Genomic DNA, 19,289 nt, shown 5'->3' with positions numbered 1-19,289 from the left:
GTTGGCATTGTTATTTATGGGCTCTTTGGGCTGTATGATGGTGGAACTTAAAACACAATACTTTTTAATATAATCAGCTATGTCTTTGGACAACAATACTACCTGCAGCTAAAAGACATTTTTTGGCTACACAGTCCTACTGATTCAAGCCCAAGTCCTTTTACAGCCCCCCCCCCCCGCCTCTTTTTGCCCTGATTTCTTTTCCACAGATTCAACCATCCATGGATTGAAAATATTATATATATATATATATATATATATATATATATATATATATTACAAAAAGCAAACCTTGCTTTTGCCATTTGATATAAGGGACACCATTTTACTATGCTATTGTAATGGGGCTTGAGAATCAACACATTTTACTATCCACAGGGGGTCCTGGAACCAAACCCCAGTGGATACCAAGGGCCCACTGTAGTGGAATTATGAATCCCATCTGTTTCATCCTGTGTCAGATAAAGAACACTTGAGAATACTTTGTGCAAAAAGTGCAGATTGTACTGCAACTGCTTCATATAGCGGCAGCATTGAGTGGTAGGTGTCAGGTCTGCATGTCCACAGAAGAGGATTTGCTTCTGTGATTCAGCATCTTTATCCGTAGTCATATCTAAGGATGAAGTCTGTCTGCACCTCCTTCTTATTCAGGAAAAAACTGAAACCTGGTCTGACAGGGACTGTAGAAATCTGCCATGTGAATTACTGTGTGACCCATTACAGATGGCCTTTGTTGGTCAGGGCTCTAAATGGAGCAAGGGTTTGCAAGACAACACTGGATAAGGCAAGGTTCAGGTAGCAACATGGCAAAGTTGAGCAAAGCAGAGTCTAGAGCAGGCTATAATATGCCAAGTAGCACCATGGATAGTTCCATGTGAGCCTTATGTTGAAATAAAGAAAAAAACACAGATGTTGCTTTAGCAGCAACAACATCCAGGCAGAACAACTTAAAATTGCATCTGTGCTTGGGTGGCTAAGCCTTCTTCCTCCATTAAGCAGAGCATCTTCCACTAAATAGGCTTAGTCTGGTTTAAACTGCTGTTTATTCCATGGGCAGGAGAAGAGCTTTGTTTCAGTTGGCCATCTTGGCAACAGAATGGCAAAATAAACTTTTCAGGCTGGAGAATTTCAAGCCACAGGAGGAGGGAAATTTCTTTTACACTAGTATCATTGATGAATCCTGGGATTATGGAACCATCTTTATTTTAATTCTGGATTGGCTCAGGTGAACATATCTTGATTTAATAAACTGAGATATTACTGAGTTTTCTCCCCCCTCCCCAGTCCCTGTACCCTTTACAACTGATGCAAACCAGTTGGGGACTTTGGAAATGAAGCCACCTTTGAACCATGGCTTCATAACCTGGCTTATCCAAAGAATATTCCAAAAATAAGATGGAATGAAAAAGTGTGGTTGATGGAAGGTATGCTGCTTTGTTCACTTGTTACCAAAGGCATGAGCGATAGACCTGTTCATAACTCTTGTTTGTCAAGCCAAGGTAAGATTGGCCAAAGTGCTTTATATCTTTGTGGGCATTTTAACGATAAGCTACTGAAGAGTGAGGCAAACCTGAAATAGAATAAATGAGTTGGATCTAGGGTCCATTTTACATGGACAGAAGGGCTCTGTGAAGGAGGACAATAACTCCATTAGATTTAAGAGGGTGCTCCTGAGGATCTACAGCAGCTCTTCCCATGGGGCAGGGTCCTCCAACCTCCGTGAATCTTTTTTTTGTGTCTTGGATGCACTGCTGTGGGGAGGAAGGGGTTCTGCTAAGTCAATTGTATACATCTCAATCTGGAGCAATTCAGTACCTTTGTGGGTGGAATAAAACACAATACAAGGTTTGTTATCACAGACTATTTGACACAATGTAAGGAGACCCCATAACCTTGTTTTAAGCAGAAGATCTGTTACTTAATGTGCTGTTCAAGAGCCTTCTTGGAAACCTTTCCAAAATGATATGGCGACGTGCAACTAGAGAGTATACTATTGTTCTAAGGGTTGAGGATTTTCACCTTTATTTCCTCTCCTGTACTCTTAAGGTATTAAGAACATTTTAAAGGGTGAAGTGATGGTAATTATGAGAGCACTGTAGATGAACTAAATCATTTTGTAAAATGTGAATTTCTCATACTTTTGAGTGTGCTTTTAGTTATAAATATTCATTTCTTTGCTCCTTGCTTTTGAAAAAGATTAAGTAGCTGCAACAGGTAGCCTTGAAAATGTGCTTGGGATCATAATAAGTTTCTTCTGATGTGTCATTTATGGTCACGAGGAGAAAGTGGATACTCTTTGTCCCACTCAAGTAATACTGGGAAATAAATCATTCACTGAAGCTGAAAGGTGGGAGATTCAGGTCAGTTCAAAGGAAGTACTTAATTGGTGGCTGGAAAAGGTCTTACCAGCCACCATCACAGATGGATTTAAAAAAGGGATTAGGCAAATACACAATGCATAAGCTATCACATAGTTCTGAAAAATCCCTTTTTGAACTAAACCTCCCAGAATTTCCTGGCCAGCTTGGCCACTGACTGTAGTTCCTGGGATATTCTGAGAGTTTCAATTCAAAAAGTAACATTGGCTGCATCTGCACTACAGAAATAATCCATTTTGACACCACTTTGTCCGCCATAGCTTACTGCTATGGAATTCTGGGAACTGGAGATTTGTGAAGCACTAGCACACTCTGACAGAGAAGGCTAAATATCTCACAGAACTCCAATTTCCAGAATTCCATAGTATTCAGCCATGACAGTTAAAGTGGTGTCAAACTGGATTGTCTCTGCAGTGCAGATGCAGCTATAGTCATCCCAGCAATGGTTTCTAACCACAATTAGAGATGAATGAATATTTGAAAACATTTGAAAAATTGTTGGAAAATATGGCTTTTTTAGTGTTAAGAAACCATAATGAGAAGAGTCTTTGCAGGCTGAGATGTGCAAAATTCACATGTGGCTGTTTTGCATAGAAAACAGCATTTTCAGTGCAGGAAACAGCATTTCCTGTATTTTCCACACACAAAATGTTGTGTTCTGTACAGAAAATGCTGTTTTTTATGTAAAACAATCATGTGGATATTTTGTGCAGTCCCAAATTGCAAATAACACTCACAAAATAGTTGGTTTTAGAAGTCTTTCTTGCAGCAGGAAGACAATTGCAGAAATTACTCATTGCTACTTTCATGAAGAAATATAAGCTGCATCCATACTGCAGGAAAAAAATCCATTTCGGTACCATTTCAGCTGCCATGACTCAGTGCTATAGAATTCTGGGAAATTGTAGTTTGTTGTAGCACCAGAGGTCTCTGACAGAGAAGGCTAAATGTCTCACAAAACTATATTTCCAAGAATTCCATAGCACTGAGCCATGGCAGTTAAAGTGGTGCCAGACCAGATTATTTCTGCAGTGTGGATGCATCTTTAGTTAAGTCACAATGGATTTAAAAGTTACCCCCATAGTCACTAGGGAACACAGATGGGACGGTGCTTCTGTAGTTACTTCTTACTTGTGATTTGCTAAAGGGCACCTGGCTTCCCATTGTGAGGGACAGAGTTTCTGAACTGCTAGGGCTTTGGTCTGCCCCAGCATTGCTCTAATACTCTTATGTCCATTGGTATCAGAAGACTAGACTGGACATTTTTACATTAATAATAAGCAACAGAATCAAGATTGTTTTGTACAGTACATGTGTGAGATTGCCTGAGTTTTGAAATCCTAATGAGAAGACTTTCTCTTGTTCTAACCATCATCATGGACAGAAGAAAGGTCCTCCTTGGTGACGGCACCTAAACTACAGAACTGTCTTTCATGGGAGCTAGTCTGGACCCTTCACTGCTTTTCTTCCACAGGATTTTGGCTGTTGCAAAAGGATATTTAATAAGACCTGTGTTTTCTTTTTCCTCACCTTGTCATTTTTGAATGCTTTTAAACAATTTTTAACTGAACAGTTTCAATCATGGTATTTGCTTTAGTATTGATTGTAGCTGTTTGCTGTTGTAATCTATAGTGTAATGTACCTCAGCTCCATATTGGGAGAAGGATAGGATATAAAATAAATCAACAAATGAAATAAAAATAGAACTGAGTGGGTGGGATTTATTCTGGATTTGTAATTTGTAATCCAGAATGTGGGAAAATTAGAAATCATTGCTTACAGCAGGTCTGTCATGGCTGGAATTATGGTGTGTGCTGGTTACCCTTTGTATTTATAATTAGTTTTCAATAAAAAAGTAGTCAGAACAGCATGTGCCCAGATATAGAAAAACACTGTTAGCCAAAGGACACTGGGAAAAGATTGTGCAGAGAAGTATCTATTGTAAATCTATCCTGTCTCACTGCTGGGATGACAACTTTTATGTTTTCCAAAACAGAATGAGGTTGCATCCACACTGTAAAAATAATCCAGTTTGACTCCACTTTCACTGCTGTGGCTGAATGCTATGGAATTCTGGGGACTGTAGTTTTGTGAGGCATTTAGCCTTCTCTGTCAGAGAGCTCTGGTGCCACAACAAAATACAGTTCCCAGAATTCCATAGCACTGAACCACGGCAGTTAAAGTGGAGTCAAACTGGATTATTTCTGCAGCGTGGATACAGCCACAGTTAACTGATTCTGCCTTTTTAAACTGTTGCTAATAAAATCCCTTGGGTTATTGGTAAACAGATTTGTGCAGTTTCTCCAAAAGGAAATCAACACCTCTCCCAAACTGAAAGGAGACTGCAGGGGGTTTGATGCCAAATTTCTAATCTGACTCTCAGCAGGACTTCAGAATTTGTCTGCTTCACTGTTGATGTGTAACAATCTTTATTTCCCTTGTCCCCTCCCCCCCCATCGAAATGTAGCACATTACATTTTTTTCTCCACATGCAGAATACTCATTTCTTATCATATCCTTTCCAGATTTTTTATTGTTGAGTTTCTTTTACTAATTCAAAGTACAGCTTTGCCTAGACTCTAAATCCAGAGGACTGGGCAGAGGTGATAGTGAGTACATGGCTATGAATAACCAAATCATCAGTAGTTTTCCCTGCATTCTGTAATACCTTTGCTTAGTATTGGCTGTAATGTATCACATTTCTATTCCACCCTTCTTCCATTGTGTCCAGGGATGACATCCACCATACTGAAGTGGGAATCAAACTAGATGTTCTTGGGCAGTAACTGCCATCAGCCCCAGACTATGGGAAGGCTTGCTGAAAGTTGCAGTCTAACAAAATCTGGAGGGATGTGTGTTTATGGTCTCCATAGAATATATCTTTCCAATAATCCTAAGAGGGAGAATTAGGCTGAGAGACTGTGAGGTGGTTATGAGGCATTTGAAACCCAGATTATCCTAGCACTCAGTGTACTGCATCACAGTGGCTTTACTGAGATTATGTTTTTAGTGTGGGGCAGCAGGGAAGGGAATTCTGCACAAGTATCTGACAGAGGGAAGAAGGCTGCTGAAGCAGCTTCTCCAAGTGGGCCAGGAACTTTGTGTAAATTCCAAGATGAAAATTAATGGCCATATTTGGCATTCCATTCAAATGTTGTGTCGCTGCTCCATCAACCATTCCTGCAGGTACTTTTGGAATAAGCAATACAGTCATAAGGCAAATTGTTTTTATGGATGATTCCCTCCAGTGGTTCATGTTTGACAAAGGCAGGTAGTTGTGTATGCTTGCAGGCATGATCTGTTTATTATTGTAGTTATTTTCTTTGCAGAAAAGACTAGCCAGTTTTTATGGGCTTCATAAATGGGAGATAAAACATAACTCAGAAAGGAAAGTGCTGGTTCCAGAGTATGGAGTCCTGATGGGCTTTGAAGCTGCAAAAGTAAAATAAATGAGGGTGGGGACAGGACATTGTTTCCTCAAGGTGTCATTTGCTTTTTTGTCTAACTCGATTCAGTGGAACATGTGAACACTAGAAAAATTCTAAAAGTATGCATATATGTATAGGCCTAAAATTGGCTCAATATATATAAACAGCTTTGATAATCTAACACCACATATTTTGGGGAATGTCTTTGTATCATGGTGAATGTAAAAGGATGAATTGTATTACTTCTGTGGAAAGAAGAAAAATAAAACGAAAAAGCTAATTGAGGATGCCCACACTGTCCTTGGTATTGGAAAGTTTGTCACTTATTTCTAAACTGTTATGCCCACTGTGGATAAATGAGACAGAAAGTGGGCTTGAACTAGACAAAAGAGGCATGTGAGTATCTCTTGATGCTGCCTTCCGATCCTGGCCATGCTATCTCAAGGCACCAGTTGACACAAGTGGGCTCCATTGCAGAGGCTTTCCTCCTGAAAACTATCCACACACCCACAAGTGGAAGATTATTCTACTGTCTCTGTGCTGCCCATTAGGTGACACCATAATGGAGATATTAACGGGGACTTCCATTGATCTTATGCAGAGTATATGAGGGAGGCAGAGAAGGGATGATGCATGATGGTAGATGGAACAAATACAGTGGGCCCTTGGTATCTGCTGGGGTTTGGTTACAGGACCCCCCCCCCCAACATGGATACCAAACTCCATGGTTGCTTAAGTCCCATTAAATACAGTGGCAGTCAAATAGTGTCCCTTATGTAAGATGAAAAATTCCAGGTTTGCTCTTTGGAGTTTATATATTTTGGAATATTTTCAGTCTGTGAAGGCTTGAATCTGTGAATAAAAAGTCTGTGGATATGGAGGGTTCACTGTAGTTTGCTTCCCACTGCCTTCACTGTAGTTTGCTGCACACCCCTAAGAAGAGCCCTGGACCGGACCAGTCCTGCCTTCTCCTCTCACAGTGGCCAACCAGATTCTTATGGGAAACACTAAGTCAGAATGTTACAACACAACATCCTCCTGCTAATGTTCCCTAGCAACTGATCTTAAGAATAGAGATGGAAAAAATATTCATAATAATTCATTATCAAGTTGGAAAACAGGCTTGTAGGCAGTTGGGAAACACTGTCAGCAGGTATAATAGACAGGGAAGGGTTTTGTGCAGTTTTCTCCTGGTTCTGAACTGAATTTCTAGAACTATTGTAGAGTCTCTTCTTGTGTGTGTGAAAAGCACCTTTGCATTGCTTAGACCACATTTCTCAACAATTCTGTTAATCTTCTTCAGCAAAAAATTCCCATTCTGGGTTCTCTCCACTTCAGTCCCTAAATATGCTTTTAAATTGCCCAAACCCTTCAACTTGAACTTCCTTGCTAACTCCTCCTGCACTTGCTTTACTTTCTCCAAGCTTCTAGCAGCTACTCACAGAACATCCACACAAATCACTAAGATGATGCTGCCTTTTGTGTATACACACACATCTGCCATGCTGTGTTGATATCCAAGCTTAATTAGTGCAGCAGAAGGATGCTGGCCCATAACCCTTGTTGGCGCATGTAGGACCCGAAGTCCATGCATGCAGAAGTGAGGTTACTAAGAAACAAATGCCACAGGACACTTTGGAAGTGGTGCAGGGTGAAGAAATCTTCCTTCCACCAAAGAGTCTCACACAACAGCTAAGTTTTCTTGCAGAGGTTTTAATGTTAGTTGCAATATTTACAATATCTTACACTGTCTGACAAAATGGTCCGCCACCATTCAGCAACAACAACCCATCAATGTACAGTGGCAGAACCTCCATTATATGGGTGGTGGACTAAACCCTGAGAGTTTAGTCCACCACCCAACTGGTATGTCACACAGTTTCATGAGATTATCAAGCATTGTATGTTGAATTTTAAATCCAATTTAGGTGTTGTCCACATGGGTTAGACTACTCCAGTAGTAGCCTGGAGTATATACTGGCCCCAGAGGTGCCCCAATGTCCCCTCATTACCATGGGCTCTCATTTGCTATTCAAATCAACAATTTGTATGTGCATCCCACTGTGCTACTGTCCGGGAATGCTGCCAGCAAACACTGACAAGTGCTGATAACAGTACCTTCAGCCCAGTGAAAGTAAAGCAGACTTTGCAAGGAAGCAAACTGAGAGCAGTCCGAGAATACAAGCCGAGGTCAGGATTCCAGAAGTCCGAACGTTCCGAGAGTCAAGCCGAAGTCAGGATACTGGGAAACAGCGTGGTCAAACAGTCCGAGGTCAAAACTGCCAGGAGATAATGAAGGTCTGGTCCGAGGTCAAGGTAACAAGGAATCAAGATGCGAGGAGCTAGTGCTAGCAGCAATCACGCCAAGGAATCATGCAATAAACTCTAGCAACCAGCAACAGTCTCTCTCCCACTTAAGTAAGGGAAACTCTCCCTCGTGCCACCTGAGGCTGGTTGGCTAATTGCCTCTTGGCAATCCTCTTTGATCTGCGCCTGCAAGCACTCTCGGCCCTTCTCTCTTGGTAAGAAGGCACCTGCAGGCAAGCTTCGTCTCCAGAGTCACCAGTAGGCTGTGGTACCATAGGAGGCCTCTCTTCAGCACTAGGACCTGGTTGAACCTCCTCCTCTGGGGCTGGTAGAGCACAGCTGGGACCTGGCAGAGCAGGATCAGCACCTGGCGTTGCCTCAATCAGCCCTTGCTCTGGAGGAGGCTCATCCTCCTCCTCATCCTCCGAGAGCTGATCTTGGCTGGCCATGACAGCTACCACCATGAGTTGCTCCATCGGAGATCAGAATGAGCTATCCAGTGTAGATCATATGGCTGGGCACCTTGTTCTGATCTCAGAGCAAGTAAGTCGTGCCACAGAGGCAGCGCTGGGTGGCACAGAGGTATATGCTGTAAACAGCCATCCACCATTGCAATGGAAAACTCCAGATTTTCCTAGAAGATCTAGAGCAAAAGGTGATTTTAAAAAAAAGCATTTTAAGGGTTTTATAGTGCAGGTCTGGTGCTGAACTGGCCATACATCATTCTGACAGTTCACGTCAAAACTGAACACTGTGTCACCAGGACTACTCACTGTGAAAATGAGAGAAGGATGTGGTATTTAGCCTGTGTGGACATGGCTTTAATTTATAAGGAGTTGAGTATTAAACAATGTTTCTTTCAGGTCAGCTGGTACTAATTTAGCTAGTATATTCAGCTGCATCTGTGGCAAATCTTTGTATTGTATTGTAGCTCAGCAGTGTCAGCTTTTATTTTCGTAGCTTACCGTGAAACCTGAGTAAGCACACATTCTGAACTTTGTGTCTGAATAAACATCCAAAACATAAGCTCTTTCCCACAATAATAAATCTGGTTGGATATATAAGTTCAAAGTCATTAAGCTGATGGGAGCCAATTATAAATAACTTTCTAATTATTTATTGTCTAAACTACTGGTAATTGAAGTTGAGGCTATTACACAATTTAATAGACCAGTCTTTCTCCATTGAGGAGTTAGTTTTTATTAGATTTGGAGTCTCCTCAATTTGTAAGGCTTCTTTGCCTTTTACAGGATCCTAAATCAAGAGTACAAAGACATTATTTCTCAAGCCTGCTTTTCTACAATGAACTCTGCATATACTCTGAAATGCAAGATTTTGCTCAAGATTCAGCTAATTTAGATTGTTTTTATAAATCTTAAGTGGAATTCTGTGTATGAAATGGTTGTCTCCTGTTGTTCTTCCTTCCACACCCCAGATACTCTATTTTGATGACTGAACATTGGGTTCATCCAAAAGGTCTTCACATACTGTACAATTGCTATATTCCTTGTAGATATATTGCAAAATTCATATACATTGCAAAATTTTGTTAAATTCTCTTTGTTAGGCTGTGATCAGTCTAGTTGGATGTTACCTTAAATGTTTTTAAGGAACTGTGCTTTTAAAAAGAAAGGGTTCACCAAGAGGCAAGCCATCTCACTGTCCTACATTTCCTTTCCTTCCCAAGTACTATGCATCTCTAACAATAAAGTGTAAACTTCCAGAGATGTAGCTATGCTACCTCTTGTTCCTCCACATTTGCAGCTTTGACTTTTGTGGATTTGATTATTCAAGGATTTTATGAATATGTTCTCCAGCAGAACTTTATGGTCACCTTTAACCAAAGGTTGCAGTGAAGGACCTAGAGATTCCTAGAGAGAACAGCGCTATGATCAGTGTCTGGCAGAGGTTGACTACAGAGTTGCACTGCAGGACCTAGAGATTCCTAGAGGGGCATTCTCTCAGTTCAAAACATAGTGTTTTTGTTATTTGCAGTTTTTCCACATTCATGGGGGTCCTGTACCCCTAACCCCATCGAATGTGGAGGGACAAGTGTATGCAAAAGGATGTAGCACCTTTGAGACTAAGTGAGCAAAAGACATTGTAGCATATGCTTTTGTAGATTTGAGTTGAATCTGCATTGTAAAAATAATGTAGTTTGACACCACTTTAAGTGCTGTAGCTCTATCCTATGGAACCCTGGGATCTGTAGTTTTACAAGGACTTTAGCCTTCTCTGCCAAAGAGTGCTGGTGCCTCCCAAAATTACAAATCCCAGGATTCTTTAGGATTGAGTCATGGTAGGATGGTATCAAACTAAATTATTTCTATTGTGTAGGTGCACCTGTAGTTTAATTCCTCAGATGCACATCTGAGGAAGTAGAGCATGCCTATGAAAGCTTACAATTTCTTTTGGTCAGTTAGTCTCAAAGGTACCACAAGTTCCCTTTGCATAATAAAGTCTAAAATTGGCTTATAAAATTCTCAGTTTCATTACTACCAATTTATTATTCAGATATTTTCCTCCTTCATTCCATTGATTTTCTTACTTTTTAGTATATTGTGTTTGGAAATAGTGGAACCTGAGATGTTTTATACTTTCCTACCACCTCCATAACCTTCTTCATGTATTAGACTGTTTTGTTCTGTCTTAAAATCTAGTAGTATGCAATAGCCCAGGACACAGACTTGTGCTGATTTTATAATGTACATCTGAGAGTAATAATCTGATGTTTCTCTTGGCACCAGATTCAACTTTTTAGATTTCTTTAATGGATTGTCTCTTCTGTTAATAAAACTGAATTTTAACCCAGACTAAAAGCTCAGGGGTAAAGAAAGGTCTTAAAGTTAAAAAGAAACACTAAAAGTTAAAAAGAAAAGAGAGGTTTCAATCAAATTGATAGGCAGATGAAACAAAAGAAAAGTGATGATCTGATAAAGAGGCTCCAGAAATCAATTTGACCACCACCTTTTCTACCAGCGAAATGCTTTTTAAAGGTCCCTGGAGAGCACATTTACTATGATCCAGTCTGAACACAAATCATCCATTAAGTGTAAATTGCTAGCGACTTTCCTTTCTTCCTGAAACATGCTTTTGACATGGATGAGTCTTCCTGACCTGGGAGAGCAACCAATCCTATAAGCGAACATCCAGACTACTTTTGCTTGCTGGGTCTGCGCTCAGTTTATAACAAATTCAATTAGCAGTCTTGAGGGATTTCCCCTTTTCTATCTTGACCAGTTTATGTAACTGATGATGGTGATGATGATGACTGTGAAAAAGGTTTAGATTAATGACCTGCAGCAGGGGTGGGCACCTGACATCAACTGGAAGGCTTCATTGCATTTTGTGGCCTTGGGGAGCCTCAACCCCTTCATGCCTCATCATCTGATTCTAAAAAGCCCCCACCCCTTTTATGGCTACAGATGCCTTTGGAGGGTGTGAGGGGAGCTAACCTCCCAACATTTTAGGCTCAGGTGAGCCTTTCTGAAACTAGGAAGTGGGGTGGGTCAACCTCCAAGGAATTTTAGTGCTTTTGGCCATCATGGGTCATTTTGCTCTTGGGGGAGGCCTTTTTAATCAGTCAGTCAGTCAATCAAGAATTTAAGCAACTTCTGCCTGATTTCCTGATTCATGAAAGGCCTCTCCAGGGCCTAAAATAGGAAGGGGGTAGATGGGAATATTGACGAAGAGTGTTCTGAGGACCTCAGAATTGCTTTGGGATGTTCTTGTATGGCCCATGGGAACGGACTGTCTTTTCCGCACCTCAGAAACACAGTGGCGCTCTATCCATTCTGTGACTGATTGCCAAGAGAAAAATACTTCCCCTTGTAAAAAGGCTTAGGCTTCCATTTCAGTTTGGAATAGGTATTTTAAGTGGCAATTTTTGCCCTTTCTCTCCTGACCTCCTTTTGTACCATTAGTGTAATTACTCCATTCAGATAACCCAATTATTTCTCTCTTTATCTTGCTTCCCAGAAATGTAGTATTCATTGGCAGAGAAATGTGCCAGACACTCATTATGTTTGAAAGCACTAGGGGTTAATAAACCATGTAAACGCAATGTAGTTGCAGAAAGTGAGTGTGACAGCATATGAAGAAGTGGGTAATTTGTTCAGCCCCAAGGGGAAATGTGTCGTTAATGTGAATATCTTATTTGATCTTAATAAGCCACATAAAATTTAAATGATAAATTAGTGGAGGGAGCAGGCCACCCATGTAGGACATCATATTGCATGCTACACTTGAAGCGATAGCATCACAATTTGGAATTATGAGTGAACTATTTATAATAGTGGGATGTTCTTGGACATGATAATATTTGTGAAGGAATTTCATGCTTTTCTATTCCTTCCATTTTTAGTTCTGATTACTGTACTGAGCTATTCAGGCATATATCAGTGGTTGAACTGGTAAGCATATTTCTAATTAAACTGCTCTTACCCTCAATAACTAGCAGACTAGATTGCATTCTAGGAACAGAAGAAAAGCTGTGCTATATCAGCCCAGAGGCCTATGTAATCTAGCAATGTTTTCCACTGTGCTCAACCAGAAAGACATGAATGCAACAGCCTTGTGCTATTGTTGTTTCGTAGCTTTTTTTCTTTTTTCCTGCAGGTAGTATATGTGTATCATGACTAGTAGTTGCTTGAAAGCCTTATCCCCAGTATACTTGTTGGATCCCTTTGAAAGCTGCTTCAACACACCAACACCATTCTCTTTCTCTTTTACAATGCATTCTTGACCAGAAGACATCTCCAGACATGGCCAGGCATCTGTATTTATTAGGCATCTGAGGTATGACTGAGTTCTCTTTATTTTCTGTGCCCATTACTTAACTGTTTACAGCAAGCGTGAGACTTGTGTGGCCCTCCAAACATTTATCTACAACTACCATCATTCATCATGGTTGGCTATGCTGGTGAGGACTACGGGGACCTAAAATCCAACAATATCTGGAGTGTCATGATTCCCATAGCTGCTTTACAAGTTATGTTCTGGAATTTCCTGCAGGAATGATGATCTCACTTCTGAATTTGTTACTTCTCTATGGGTGTTTTCTTTGTTTGTTGTTGTTCACTGCCCTTGAGTCATGGTGACCTTGTGGATGAGACATCTCCTAGACTCCCTAACTTCCACTTCTCTGCTTAGGTCCTGCAAATTCAGGTCCTTGAAAGCTCTGATTGAGTCTGTCCATCTAGCGTGTAGTCTTCTTCTCTATTTACTATCCCTCTATCTTTCCTAGCATTAGCCCCCTGCTTGTACACTTATTTCTGGGAGGGGAGCATGTCTTGTCTTTTTAAAATGTTGGCTCCAAATATTCCAGACCTTTCCAGATATTTCTAGTTTGAACCATCCTCCACTGGGCAAATGCCTCTCTCATGATCCTACTTCATGCTACTTCTTGATTGGTTGGGTTAACCTTTCAGCCTGACAATGAAATGGTAGTACAGTTTGGTCAAGCCATCACTTTGCAGGTTTGTTGTACACATAAAGAACAGAGTATGATTAAGGATTAAGGGTGCCATCATCACAAGACTGTACTAGTAAAACCATTTGTTAAGAAATGTAAACACAATGAAGGAGTCACTGAAGGTTATCGCATGGGCGCAAAACTGTCCCCCGATGTGTTCTAATGAGCACGAGCACGGGCCCGCATGGAGCGTGATGGGAACCCGATGGGAACCAGAACGCTAGTTTACCGCACGGTGCAATGCCGCCGCTGCCGCTGGCGTTCCCATCGGGTTCCCGATGTGTTCCAGGAGGCGCCATTTCTGGGAACAGTTTCAAAAGCTCGTTAGAACACATCGGGGGACGGTTTTGCCCCCATGCGATAACCTTCCCTGGCTTGTTGCTGCTGCAGTGCTGGTTCTACATGACAGACTAAATTATGCTTCTTCTGCCATCGGCGCTCTTCCTTGAAGAAGAAATAGAGAACTGCATGTAACTCTCGGATGACAGTGTCATGGTAATGGTGGCAGAAGTAGTGGATCGCTGCTAGTGAACATTGAGGGCCAAGGCAAGGCCACCCATTAGTCCTCTGTGGAACAAGAGAAAAGGTCAGCACAGAGATGGATTGCTACAACTTCTGCTCATGGGAGGCTCTGAGAGAGGCAGTCATGGTAATGGTGATAGAGGAATAGAGAGAGAAAGAGAGATGGAAGAGAGAGAGAAACAATGGGGGAGGGAAATCATCTTTTTCATAGTTAATTATACTGCAGTACTAAGATCCTTAAATGTTGCATAAAGCTTTATATATGGCTTTTATAGCAGAAATCCTTGCTAATGAGTGTTTATCAAAATGACTTTGCTTCCTGGGACGTGGCTCTATTAGCTGTCTTGGAGCTCATTATTGTGTATGAGTAATCATTGTATTTCTCCACCTCCCCCAAAGCTTGTTATGTTGCTTGGTGTGATGCTGTCCTTCCTATGCCTGATTGCTCAGTCATTTAGCATGACCTGACTGAGTGGCTTTGCAGACATAAAGCCTGCCAAATCACTTTCATTGACTTGGTTCTTGAGGTGGTGTGGTGTCTAGATTTTAACATGATTGTTGTTGTTGTTGTTATTATTATTATTATTATTTATTTCTAAAGTGCTGTAATTATACACAGTGCTGTACAAAGTCGGTAAACTTAAAGAGTATATAAAAGCCTGCCCAAGGCGTACACTCTAAGATAATAACAATTAAAAAGAGGAATAGATAAAATTACCATATACTGTAGAAAAGAAAAAACAAATTAAAAACATCAAATATAAAAACAAATCACATCACATCAAATATTATCAGACAGCCAGATGACAATCACAAATTCCCTGAGATTGGGTTTCTTTGTGGGCAGGGGCAAGGCTTTTTGATGCAAATGTAGGTGCCATTAAATTTATCAGAATAGTTGGGTGGAGATGTCTAAAGTGCAATCCATCAGATAGTTATCTTCCTCAAGTCTCCATGAAATGGGTAGGAGTAGTCCACTAACTTAGGGATTCTTTGCACAGGCCAAATAAAATGTCCTCCCCCATCTTTTTGAAGGAGAGTCCAAACAATGCATGGTCCAATCACCAGTTCTGGTGCAAATTGTCTAGACGATGTTGGGTCACTTCAGTACCGAACTTGATGTATACCTTCCTTTAAAACCTCATATTTTGCTCCAAATCTTCCTGGAAGATCTGGAGCTCTCTTTTATGATGCCCGATGGCTGTTTATGTCCTGCTGTGGCACCTGCCACCACTGCAAGTGACTTGCTGTGAGGTCAGAACAAGGCACCTAGCCATGTGATTGATGGTGGTTGATCGATGGTTGCATTCTGGCCTTAGAGTGAGTGATTTGTTGTGGTGGCACTGGCGCTGGGCACCACAGAAGGACATATGTGTGAACAGCCCACCTGGCATTGCAGAGGGCCTCAGGGGACGTTGATACAACTCTGAGACCAGAATACTCTGTGCTGCGCCCATGTGCTAAAGCTGTAAAGACTTGGTCCAGTTCTAGGAAACATATTCAGGAATACCCATGTATTTTATTGCCCTTTGTCTCTTGTCCTTACATGGCCAAGAAGAATAGCCTCTGCTTGCATTTAAATCCCTCACTGCGCCCTCCCCAAAGGCATCCAACTCCATCTTGGCCTCAGAGGGGGAGAGAAAGGAAACTGCGTCCCTCCCCGGAAGGCTTCCGACTCCCATCTTGGGCCTCAGGGGGGAGAGAACGGACTGCGCCCTCCCCGAAGCTTCCGACTCCATCTTGGCCTCAGGAGGGGGAGAGAAAGGAACTGCGCCCTCCCCGCCAGGCTTCCGACTCCATCTTGGCCTCAGGGGGAGAGAAAGGAACTGCGCCCTCCCCGAAGGCTTCCGCTCCATTTGGCCTCAGAGGGGGAGAGAAAGGAACTGCGCCCTCCCCGAAGGCTTCCGACTCCATCTTGGCCTCAGAGGGGGAGGAAGGAACTGCGCCCTCCCGAAGGCTTCTGACTCCATCTTGGCCTCAGAGGGGGGAGGGAAAGGAATTGCGCCCTCCCGAAGGCTTCCGACTCTCTTGGCCTAGAGGGGGAAAGATTGCGCCCTCCCCTAAGGCTTCCGACTCCATCTTGGCCTCAGAGGGGGGAGAAAGGAACTGCGCCCTCCCCGAAGGCATCCGACTCCATCTTGGCCTCAGAGGGGGAGAAAGGAACTTCGGCCCTCCCCGAGGCATCCGACTCCATCTTGGCCTCAGGGGAGAGAAAGGAACTGCGGCCCTCCCCGAAGGCATCCGACTCCATCTTTGGCCCCAGAAAGGGGAGAGAAAGGAACTGCGCCCTCCCGAAGGCACGGACTCCATCTTGGCCTCAAGGGGGAGAGAAAGAACTGCGCCCTCCCCGAAGGCATCCGACTCCATCTTGGCCTCAGAGGGGAGAGAAAGGAAACTGAGGCCCTCCCCGAAGGCATCCGACTCTCCATCTTGGCCTCAGAGGGGGAGAGAAAGGAACTGCGCCCTCCCCGAAGGCTTCCAACTCCATCTTGGCCTCAGAGGGGGAGAGAAAGGAACTGCGCCCTCCCTGAAGGCTTCCAACTCCATCTTGGCCTCAGAGGGGGAGAGAGGGTAGGCCAATGCCATCAGGCCTATCCTTAAGATACAGATCCCTCCATCTGCCATGGTCCAGGACTCAGAGGGAGAGAAGAATGCTGGACCTGATCCCCTTCCCCTCAACCATTCCCTCTCCTTCTGTGTCGTGTCTTCTTAGATTGTAAGCATGAAGGCAGGGAAAAGTCTAATTAAATGATTTTATGTACAGTGCTGTGTAAATTTACAGCGCTATATAAATAAAGCTTAATAATAATAATAATAATAATAATAATAATGCCATATTAACTGACAACAGAGTTACATCAGAGACCACATGTAGGGCTGTGTCTCTATCATTGTCATCTTTCCCTTCCCCTCCTGTATGCTTTTCAAACATCTTTGTCTGATGAAGAAGCCAATGGAGTTTTGAAAGCTTGCATAATGTATCTTATGCTTTGAAGCTGGCTCAATAAAGGTATTGCTGCTTTGTAGATTTTATTTCTGTGAAGTCAAAACAGGAGACTGCCCAAAGCATTGGCAAATGCATGTTACTTAGTGAAGGGACTAAAGAATCAAGCCATCTAGATTCAGGGCTGTAGCTATGGGGGTGGGCACAATGAGGGGATATCCCCCACCGATAAAATGTTTTGCACTCTCGGATGAAATTTTCCTTCAGTGCTCAGATTTCTAGCATTTCAGAGTGAGAAACTGAACATTATTCTAGCCAAAACTTTTATATTTGCTGTGTTTGCATTACCTTGGTAACTTTGCCTGTCCTTTTACTTTAGATGGCTAAACTATGGCTGGAATCCTAGAATTACACATTCTTATCTATTTGGTATCTACAGTCTCTACATATTCTCTAGTTTAGGGGATGCATGAGACCATGAAAATCTCCTAGTCCCTATGTATTGGGCAGCAGCCACTGCCATTGACAGGGATCTGTTCTCGAGTCACTTAGGAAACATCTGACTAACATTCCCATCCCCACTTGAACAAGCAGTCTCCAATGTGAGGGGGAATTGTGACAGGGAAGCTTCCTTTGCCTATTGCGATGCAGATGGTTCATGAGAAGGAGTGGAAACATCAGTTAACTTGTTCTTGAGTGACAGAGCAACAAAACCCCATCAGTCACAATGGCTGCTGCCCAATATGTGGGGATTGGGGGAGAGAGTCAGACTGGGGGTCATTGTGTAGCTGTGTAACTATGCTGGTTATATGTTTGTAACTCCCCAGAAAGATCATGGCTTATATTTCTAAATGCTCAGTTGAAATTTTAAGTTACTGCAAGACTAGATTAAACATGGGAATTGAATGAAAATTTATTGGAGGATTCTTATTTGGGGATAGTGTCCTCATTTTGCTCCCCCTGCACACCCTATAGATTTTCTGTTACTGCCTAAGGAATGTTGCTGCCTGAAGTAGAGATGAAAATGGCATTCTTCACACCTGGAGTTCTCAGGTGAAATAAAGGACAGGGCTCCTGTCTCATTAATAGTTGTCAGCAAGTGTTGCCTGTCATACAATCTGGTGACACAAAACCCTGTGGCCCCCTCACTCTGCTCAATAGTAGGATTTAAGCCTTGGTGTTAGGCTCCAAAATGTTTCTTGTGTGTAGGATGGGAGGATTTTATTATTGGCATATATTTGGAAGCCTTTAACCTGGGCACATGGTCCCATAGGCACTTTCTTTTTTAAAATCGGCTTCTGTACTTCTCATTCAGTGTAGAACTAAAACTCTTTGGTGTTATATGGGGTAAAGGGCCCATATTTTAGCAACAAACGTTGAATTGGTTTCACGAGAATAAAATGGCCAAATTTGTAAAAGTTTTTGACACTGTTAAGTGGAATTTTAATTAGGATGAACACATTTGCAGGGCATTCAGGCCGTAAGTGTAGTAAATAAATTCTCATATTTTTTCCTTAACCACAAGAAAATGGTCTTCTACTTTGTTAAAATCACTGCAGGACTCAGTCTGGAATTGTTGTCATTTGTTTATTAGATTGGAATCCCAGCTTTCTCCCAAAGATGAGGATCACAGTTATATGAAATAATAGAAAAATACAGTTGAAACACAAAATAAAATCAACTATTACAACAAAATTAAAAGATCTAGCTATGTTAGTCTGTAGAATCTTGTAGCACCTTTGAGACTAACTGAAAGAAAGAAATTGGCAGCATAAGCTTTCGTAGACTTCAGTCCACTGTGTCAGATGCATTTACTAAATGCATATATTAAAACAGAATTAAGGGATAAACCTGATTTAAAACAGTAAAAAAACAGAACTATAGAAAACATGCATAGGAAAGAACAGGGCTCAATTGGCAACAGGCCACATCTTCAGGAGCTGTTCAGTTGCCTAAGGTCTGTCTGAATAAAAATTCCTTTGGTTGTTATTGGAAGGATAACAGGGAAAGAACTAGCCTAACCAGCATGGTATTGTATCGTACTATGATTCTGGAGATCAGGATTCAATTCCCTGGTCAGCCATGAAACCCACTTGGTGACCTTGGACAAGTCACAAACTCTCAGCCTCAGAAGAAGGCAATGGCAAATCTCCTCTGAAAAAAATTTGCCAAGAAAACCCCATTTTGCCTTAGGATTGCCATAAATCAGAAATGATTTGAAGGCACATAACAATAAC

At 41.9% G+C, this 19,289-nt stretch overlaps 1 protein-coding gene across 2 annotated transcripts in view; it reads left to right on the top strand.

The window, feature by feature from the left end:
* The window catches only part of LOC121917374 (melanocortin-2 receptor accessory protein 2-like), a 41,839-nt gene that overhangs the window by 10,267 nt on the left and 12,283 nt on the right, over window positions 1-19,289 (top strand). The window contains exon 1 of one of the 2 annotated variants that reach the window (XM_042443295.1): window positions 12,838-12,910. The exons of the other annotated variant lie outside the window; for it this stretch is intronic. The gene's annotated coding sequence lies outside the window, so the exon portion shown is untranslated. Of the gene's footprint in view, window positions 1-12,837; window positions 12,911-19,289 lie in introns of those variants that run through there. 2 annotated transcript variants of the gene reach the window in all.

Source organism: Sceloporus undulatus, unplaced genomic scaffold, assembly GCF_019175285.1.
Source record: "Sceloporus undulatus isolate JIND9_A2432 ecotype Alabama unplaced genomic scaffold, SceUnd_v1.1 scaffold_16, whole genome shotgun sequence".
NCBI lineage: Eukaryota > Metazoa > Chordata > Lepidosauria > Squamata > Phrynosomatidae > Sceloporus > Sceloporus undulatus.
Note: the sequence above shows the minus strand (reverse complement) of the source record. Positions and strands in the feature narration are given on the sequence as shown.